At 37.6% G+C, this 9313-nt stretch overlaps 1 pseudogene across 1 annotated transcript; it reads left to right on the forward strand.

The window, feature by feature from the left end:
• Positions 1-842: 842 nt before the first annotated feature.
• Positions 843-8628, forward strand: LOC306876906 (solute carrier family 12 member 3-like; annotated as a pseudogene). The gene is made up of 12 exons: positions 843-1086; positions 1232-1321; positions 1834-1909; positions 2077-2172; positions 2284-2423; positions 2634-2744; positions 2843-2954; positions 7297-7427; positions 7506-7605; positions 7937-8094; positions 8331-8452; positions 8508-8628. The product of its transcript is annotated as a solute carrier family 12 member 3-like (transcript).
• The last annotated feature ends 685 nt before the right edge of the window (positions 8629-9313 follow it).

Here is a 9313-nt window from a genome sequence, read left to right on the forward strand (position 1 = left end):
AGTTGCAGTGATTTTTACGATGAGATTGTACTGCAATCAAATGTATATGCATCTGCAGTAGCTCAGTTCTTTACAGTTGCTATGTAGGCAGACTTATATGTACAGGTGCTCACCAACCAAAACACATGTAACTGACTACAACAACTCACAGAATCACTACTTTAGTTGCTTCTTTACTGATTACTGATGTCCATGTAAACGTAGTCATTGTCAGTTGATGTATTAAAAAGGTCTCATTTGTTTCCAGGCCTATCTAACCACTATGTGGTCATGCAAAACACTCAGTAAATGCCGTGTCTGTCAGCACATCATTTATGATGGTAACTTTGGGTGAAGCAGATCTGATCTTCAGATGTCCAAACTTCAGTGTATTTTTCTTTTCTTTCTTGTAATATTGACTAGTTTTATATTAATCAAGGCTTTTTTTTCTACATGACTGAGTAAGGGTTTTGCTTTTGGCAAACAAAGTCTCTGTTTGATAGATCTATGTGAAACCACTTTGTTGATATTTCCAAACATGATTTCAAAGATAGCATTAGTGCACAATACAAACAGCCGCCAGTCATGGTTCTGCAACAATGTCTGTGTGTGTATAATAATGTATTTGTTTATGGGTGGGTTGATTGGATGTGAGTAGACGCAGTTAAGGTATAAAAGAGGTATAAAAGAAAATACAACACACTTCTTGACAGCAGAGGAAGATCTGTTCATGTCCACTTGACTTGCTGGATCACACTCTGATCGTCCGATGTTATTTCTGATCTGAGGGATCGTTTTGATCTGCTGAATGATTAAAGCAAGAGGGGACGAAATACACTGGCAAAAGTCTCACAGAATCCACCATGGCCAGATGTATTGCTCATATCAGAAAACGTAATCACGGGACTGCGGCATTTGGACAGCAACATCCCGCCTCAAGGAGTCAGCGTGAACATGGGGGAGGTTGATTATGGAATGGAGGACAAGAGAAAAATGTAATTCTACAATCTGCTCGACCCCCTGCCAACATATGAATTTTATGCCAAAGACACATGGTCAGGACGTATAAAAAGCACCAGACCGTCACTGGATGTTCTGCGCAAACCAGTAAGTAAAACTCCAGAAGTGGCCTTTTCAATATAATAACATGTCTAATTAAATAAGTATAATTGAATATTGTACACAAAGACAATTGAAAATTGTACACAACATTTGATTTTGATGTTGATTCTCTGGATGTTGCTGTCAACAGCCGGACCGTGATGATCTTCCTCCACCACCAGAGGAAGATGGACGGCCCAAAATCAAGATTGTTCGCTTTGGATGTGTTCTGGGAGTTCTGGTGAGAAAGCAGTAGTCATAAACTTGACATCTTTCATATTAAGTTGTTTATCCTAGATGTTTATTGATGAGCTAATGCAAAATTTTAGTCTGCAATGTGTCAATGTGTTTTAGATATGCACCGTGGTCCACGTTCAATTTTATAGCACTAAACTCTGACTGGATGTGACTGGATTTCAGGTTCCATTTTCCCCATAGTCATTTTCATAGGTTTATGAAAACAATAAGATTAATTTGTCCTGGATTAAATATTATTAATTGTTGAAGATTAAAATGCATAAATAGCAAAAATGCAAAATGTAAAATGAAGTAAAGCAAGAACATTTTCTGATGTGAGCACTTTACAGGTCAGTGAAATCAGTTTTTTTTTTTATTATTATTAGGTAATGCTGTTATAAATATTATTATTTGGTGTTATCTATATGCGATTTACTTAAGAATAAAAAAATTACATTATGTATGTCATTGATTGAATTCTTCAATCAAAGTGCTAGTTTTGTGTTTTAATTTCATATTCGCTGTATGTTGAACATCTGGGGAGTCATTATGTACCTGCGGCTGCCGTGGATCACGTCTCAAGCTGGACTCAGTGAGTCAATCCTCAGGTTTCAGTTCCTATCCTAAATTCAGTCACTCCAATGCCTTTTTAGCAGTCAAATTGTTCCTTTTTCAAGGAATGTGATCTTAAGACCATATCTACAGACATTTAATATTTGTGCTACAGGAATTCCTTAAATTCTGCCTTTTTGCTTGCAGTTCTGACCTACATCATTATTTTCATGTCTGTCACCATCACAACAATTACAGCAACCTCAGTGTCTGCAATCTCCACCAATGGGAAGGTCTTCTCGGGTGAGAGAAATTATTTGTTCACCACAAGAAGAAATGTTTGATTAAAACAAATGTTGTGTGGCGTATTTTTGAAGAAGAAGAAGAAGAAGAAGAAGGTGATCTTTTCTCCAGGTGGCACATACTTCATGATCTCTAGGAGTCTGGGTCCGGAGCTCGGAGCGCCCAACGGTTTGCTTTTTGCCCTCGCCAACGCTCTCGCCTGTTCACTCAACACAGTGGGGTTCGCCAAGACAGTCAGAGATGTTCTCAAAGTGAGACACATTCACAAATAAATGTATTTATTGTCAAAAATATGGTAATTTCAGAGAGTTGCTTGAAAGAAAAGGGACACACTGTCCATAAATTTTATGAAGAAAAATTAAGAGTTTTTTTTTTTTTGCTATATTCACTCTTATGGTGGTATTTCTTCTAGAAAGCACAGATGTTAATATTTCACTCGCAATCGTTTTCTCTCTTCTCAGGACAATAGCGCTCAGATGGTGGATGATGTGAATGATGTGAGGATCACAGGGACGATTACTGTCATCATCCTCCTCTGCATCACATTCACTGGCATGTCTTGGGTGGCGAAGGTGAGTTCCTGTACTCCTGTTTAAGCACATTTCCCATTATACTGCCTCTTTTGACAGCACAACTGACAAGGTTCTTCTTGGTTTTTGCCCCACCACAGGCTCAGATCCTGTTCTTCATCGCACTCTTGCTCTCCTTAGCTAACTATTTTGTGGCGACATTCATTCCCCCCAGTATAGAGAAGCAGGCTTTGGGATTTTTTGGTTATCGCGGCGAGTACACAACATCCTGATTTAATGCAGCATTCGAGCGCATCCAGGAAACTCCTGATGTTAAAGACCAGTTCATCCATAAGAAAGAAACAAATCATACTTTAATTATGATTTTGACATTATTATGATTCATCAAATTCAATTTATGACATAGTAAATATTAATTATGAAATAAAATGTCAGAATTATATATTAGTATGTCATGATTTAGATTTTTTTTCATAATTATGACTTTTCTATTTTAATTATTATATTTTGTCAATTTAGACTTAATTTATCTCATAATTATAACTTTTTGTCTCATAAATGACTGTTATAATTTTGACTTTTTTAAATCTCCAACTATGAATTAGTATGTGAATTTCTTATTTATCTCCTAATTATGTCTTTTTATCTCATAACTCTCACTTTATGCCATGGTTTTGCCTTATCACATAATTGTGACTTATCAATTATGTGATAAGGCAAAACCTATTGGTATTCAAGGACAGGCTTTAAGATGGTTTAGATCCTACCTGTCCGATCGCTACCACTTTGTTCATTTAAATGGGGAGTCATCTCAATTATCACCAGTAAAGTATGGAGTACCACAAGGATCTGTCCTAGGTCCTCTGCTATTTTCAATTTACATGTTGGCCCTTGGAAATATTATTAGAAAACACGGGATAAGTTTTCATTGCTATGCTGATGATACTCAATTATATATCTCAACAAGACCAGATGAAACTTCTCAACTATCTAAGCTAATAGATTGTGTAAAAAGTGTAAAAGATTGGATGACCAATAATTTCCTCCTACTAAATTCAGATAAGACAGAGATATTACTTATTGGACCAAAAAACCGTACACAGAATCTCGTGGATTATAATTTGCAACTAGACGGATGTACTGTTACGTCCTCTAAAGTCAAAAATCTGGGTGTTATTTTAGACAGCAACTTGTCCTTTGAAAATCATATTTCCCATGTTACAAAAACAGCATTCTTCCATCTTAGAAACATTGCCAAGCTTCGAAGCATGCTACCTGTTTCTGATGCAGAAAAGCTAGTTCATGCATTCATGACCTCTAGACTGGACTATTGTAATGCACTGCTAGCTGGTTGTCCTGCATCTTCAATAAACAAGCTACAGATAGTCCAAAATGCAGCGGCTAGAGTTCTTACCAGATCAAGAAAATATGATCATATTACTCCTATTTTACAGTCTCTGCATTGGCTACCTATTAAGTTCCGTATCATTTACAAATTATTATTACTTGCCTATAAGGCCCTAAATGGTTTAGCACCTGCGTATCTAACTTGTCTTCTACCACGCTATAATCCAACCCGCTCTCTAAGGTCGCAAAACTCTGGACTTTTGGTAGTACCTAGGATAGCAAAGTCCACTAAAGGAGGTAGAGCTTTTTCACATTTGGCTCCCAAACTCTGGAATAGCCTTCCTGATAACATCCGGGGTTCAGACACACTCTCTCTGTTTAAATCTAGATTAAAGACACATCTCTTTAGCCAAGCATACACATAATGCATTTTATAATCTTGTACTGCAGTTATATCTGATCAAATGTACATTATTATTATTCTTTAGCTTGGGTTGAACAATTTACTTTTGCTTAGCTGGAACAGCAGCTACGCTAATCATGTCTCTGCTTGTCTCTACGTTTCTGCCACGGGATTAACATCCCGTGGTAGCTAGGAATTACAGAACTTCAGTCTGGATCCAACCACTACATGATCTGAGATGACCGAACACCTGAGATGGAGGATCAGCGCCGGGAGATGACGTATGTGTCCCTGATCGTAGGCAGAGGCCAAACACCTGGATGAACGCCAGAGACAGATCCCCATTGAGGACCCCGCCACTTAGACAGCCATCGGAAAAGACCACTGGAACCAGCTGAGCCCATTCAACCTGACTTGCTGCAGTTTGGAACTGAACTGCTGGTTTGTTTGGCCAGAGGAGAATTGGCCCCCCGACTGAGCCTGGTTTCTCCCAAGGTTTTTTTTTTTCTCTATTCTGTCACCGTTGGAGTTTTGGTTCCTTGCCGCTGTCGCCTCTGGCTTGCTTAGTTGGGGACGCTTCATTTCCAGCGATATTGCCGACCTTATTGCAAAGACACTATTCAAACTTATTGACACTTTATTTTCCTTTTTTTTTTTATATTGTGCAGTACTTTGACACAATTTGCATTGTAAAAAGCGCTATATAAGTAAAGGTGACTTGACTTGACTTGACTTATCTCATAATTTACTTAGCATGTCTTTTTCTCTAACAATTTTGGCTTTTTATCTCATAATTTTGACCTTTTATCTCTTAGTATGTCATAATTTTGTCATTTTTCCCCATAATTGTGACTTGATGGCGGTCCACCAGCCTCAACTTGAGACTGAGATAATCACATTTGCTGGCTCTTCTTTTAAAAGCAAAGATGGCACTGATTATCCAAAAATGATGTACTCCTCCTGTATCCTGAATGCCTTTTTGGTCAAACTATGCATTGTAAATATTATTGTAAACATCTGAGCATACTGCAGAAGGTTCTCAGCCAGGGGTGCGTTTCCCAAAAGCATTGTTAGCTAACTATGGTCATTAGTTCCATTGAACTCTATTGGTAACTGTAACGTAATAAAAGTAATATTAATATGTAATTTAAAGAAATAGTTTAATTTAGCTCAAAGGGAATCATTTCTGATTTTATAGGGATTTGAACAGAATCACTGTTACGGCGATTCACTGAACAACAACAATACTGTATGACAAACTCTGCACTGGAAATTAAAAGCCAAAAAATAGTGAAAACCCTATTTAATAGCACAGTAACAAAATCGGCAGATTAAGACATTAACTTGTGAACACAAAACACAAGATACTTCTCTTTCAATATAAATCAGATTTTATTTATATAAACCTAAGACATAAACTAATCTAACACATGAACACAAGCATTCACACATTCACACGTTGCAGAAAGAGAGAAAGTGATGAAGGATGAGTTTAAGAGAATGGAAATATGAAATCCCAAGTTCACAGCAATATGTTCAATTGCATAGACCTGAACAACCATCAATCACTTATTTAACCCTCGCTTTGAGTTTCTCAATGAGGCTAAAATTTGTATTAAAGTCACCAATTCAGTTAGAACGTGGAGGTGTTGCTTGCTTGCATTGCCTGTGTAAAGGGGTTTCCTTTGTGTCGCCGTTGCAGACAGGGGGTTCCCCGAAGTTGCTGATTGGCTGGAAGTTCAATAGTCTTTGAAGTGAGGTCTTGGGCATTGGCTGAAGATGCGGAGTTGGTCTGGTCGAAGTTTGAAGCGAGTGCAGTCGGAGATTTCTTCTCATTATGGTAGCAGCTGGCACATGGGCCAGAGCACGCTCAAAGAGCGGTAAAAGAGAAGCAAAAAGGGCGTAAGAGAGCATTTTTACGAAGAAGAGTAAGGGAGTGTTTGATGGTGTCCTGAGTTTTTAAACTCGGCTTTCAGACCATCCCATCTGGACGTCTTGACCAATTAGATACTGTCCTTGCTTGGGGTATTGCTTTGTTTCTCCACCCCACTAATAAATCGTTGTTATCTGTTCAGTCAGAGGTCTGAACTTTACAGGCTCTTGCAAAGTAAATTTTGAATATGATTTATATAACAAGACTATGATACATTTGACAAAGAATTGATTGGAAGAAACATTTAAAGCATGATTTTTCACACTCATACATACCAAACACGTATCTGAATCCTTCAGCTATTCAATAGTGATTAAAAAACCATACATAATATTTGAGTAAAGCATGATAATCTAATGTGTAGTTTACAAACATAATATAGGTTATTTCTATGCAGAGAAATAACTCGTATGTCCTTTTAAGATGATTTTTAGTACATGTGAACAGATTGTCTCTATGAACGAAGGAGTTTCAGACTGGTTCTTTGTCTTCTGTGTGTGGAGACCCACCCAAGAGAGTCTGTAGCTCGTGATTTTCTATCACAGGTTTACAGGTGACCATCAGTCTTGATTACTTGCAACAAATTTGACAGTCTCCTTCCTGAATTGGAAGTATCGATAAGTGTTCTTTTGTCTCAAGGTTGTAAGCTATTCTGTGAAAGAGGCTTGCTGGTTAGTTTGCTTGTTAGGAGCCAGGAATCCGATTTATGACGTTGTCCTGTTACAGCTTTGAAGCCTCTCTGCATTCCAGCTCCTCAGGTTTCAATGTTCTGATGCATCTTAAATTCGTCTGATTCGGTCTCTGATATCTTACAGTAACGACGGAACTTGTGACCATAGTTCTTTTTGGGAAACGCACCCCAGAATGTTTGCTGAAGGAATGGCAAAACCTAACCATTTTTTTTCTCCCAGCTGAGATTTTCGTGGATAATCTGCTGCTTTCCTTCTGGGGCAAAGACAGATCATTCTTCAGGATGTTTTCCATCTTCTTCCCTTCTGCCACAGGAATTCTGTCTGGCGTCAACATATGTGGAGATCTCAAGGTAATCTTGGTTTTGGTGCCAAAGTTAATGTGCATTTAAAACACTACAGAAATGACATAAATATCCTTTTTATTCCAGGATCCATCGAGTGGGATTCCTAAAGGGACCCTGCTGGCCATATTTTGGACCACCTTGAGCTATTTATTGATCTCAGTCACAGTTGTGAGATTAGACTTAAGTGGTTGACTGACAAATTGTTTGATGATTTATGCTGATATTAGAGGGTGAATGATATTAAAGAAAAAAAAGAAAATAACATGATCTGCAATTGTATTTTTTTTTTTTTACATGTTATTTAATAAATTAGAAATAATTAGAAATAATCGGTATGTAAAACTTTTAAACATTTTTTTAATTTTTTTAAACAAACTAACAGTTTTTGGTTTCCACAACATTTGGGAACATTAGATTTGCACCAAAAAAAGAAAACAAAGAAAACTCTTGTGAAATGAAATGTGCATCTGACTGATGAGCTGCTCACTAAAGCACTTCCATCTATTTCCCCTCAGCTGCAAGTGTTGTAAGAGATGCATCTGGCAGTCTAAATGATAGTTTAGCGCTTAATTCTTCTATCCACTGCACCGGCCTGGGCTGTAAATTTGGCTCGAATTTTGACCAGTGTGAACAGAACCGCACATGTAGCTTTGGATTGGCAAACCATTTCCAGGTGATTGCATTTTTCACACTGGTGAACTCTTGACTAATGGAAAGTGAAATTTCATGATTTGATGCATTATCTGGGAATCAAACCCATGACCTTGGCGGTGTGCTTTACTAACTAACTTTACTAATACTTAAAATTACAGAGATGTGGCTCAGAATAGTATATGTTACCATTTGAAATGTACTATTATTTGTCTTTTTTGGAGATGGATGAATATTTATTATGGCTATTTTCTCCAGATTCTTGCCACAGTTTCAGGATCTGGCCATTTGATCACCATCGGGATCGTTGCCACCACCTTGTCGTCAGCATTGGGTTTCTTGGTGTCCGCCCCTACATTTTTCCAGGTAGAAAATTGTCCGTTTTGATAATAATGCTTTTTATTCAACATAAAGTTGATTGTAACATTTTATTAGTTTGTGCAAGCATAACATCTACCCCTACATTGGCTTCTTTGGGAAAGGTTACGGGAAAAACAACGAGCCTCTACGTGGCTACTGTCTCATGTTCATCATTGCCTTGGACATCCAGACTTAAAATGTTGCATGTATAGTCTCAGACAAATTTACTACTACTACTAATAATTTGTTACATTTATATAGCACTTTTCTGGATACTCAAAGCGCTTTTACATTGTGAGGGGGAATCTCCTCAACCACCAAAATCTGTGGAGGGAGCTGAAGGTTCGAGCAGCCAAACGTCAGCCTCAAAACCTTAATGACTTGGAGAGGATCTGCAAAGAGGAGTGGGACAAAACCCCTCCTGAGATGTGTGCAAACCTGCTGGCCAACTACAAGAAACGTCTGACCTCTGTGATTGCCAACATGGGTTTTGCCACCAAATACTAAGTCATGTTTTGCGAAGGGGTCAAATACTTATTTCACTCATTAAAATGCAAATTTTTTTTAAATGTTTTTTTTATTTTTTTTTATTTTGTTTTGTTTGTTTTTTTGTTATTCTGTCTCTCACAGTTCAAATAAACCTACCATTAAGATTATAGACTGATAATTTCAGTGGGCAAACATACAAAATCAGCAGGAGATCAAATCATTTTTGTCCCCCACTGTATGTATAGATAGATAGATAGATCAATCAATAAGCGACTTACAAATGAGTGAAAACACACGCAATTTGTCATAACTTTGCATATTTTTGAAGGAGAACAAGTTAAGGTTTCTCAACTCTTTTAATATGAGTACTTCAGTCAACAGAAAAAGCTGGA

This window comes from Barbus barbus (assembly GCF_936440315.1).
Source record: "Barbus barbus genome assembly, chromosome: 2".
Lineage (NCBI taxonomy): Eukaryota > Metazoa > Chordata > Actinopteri > Cypriniformes > Cyprinidae > Barbus > Barbus barbus.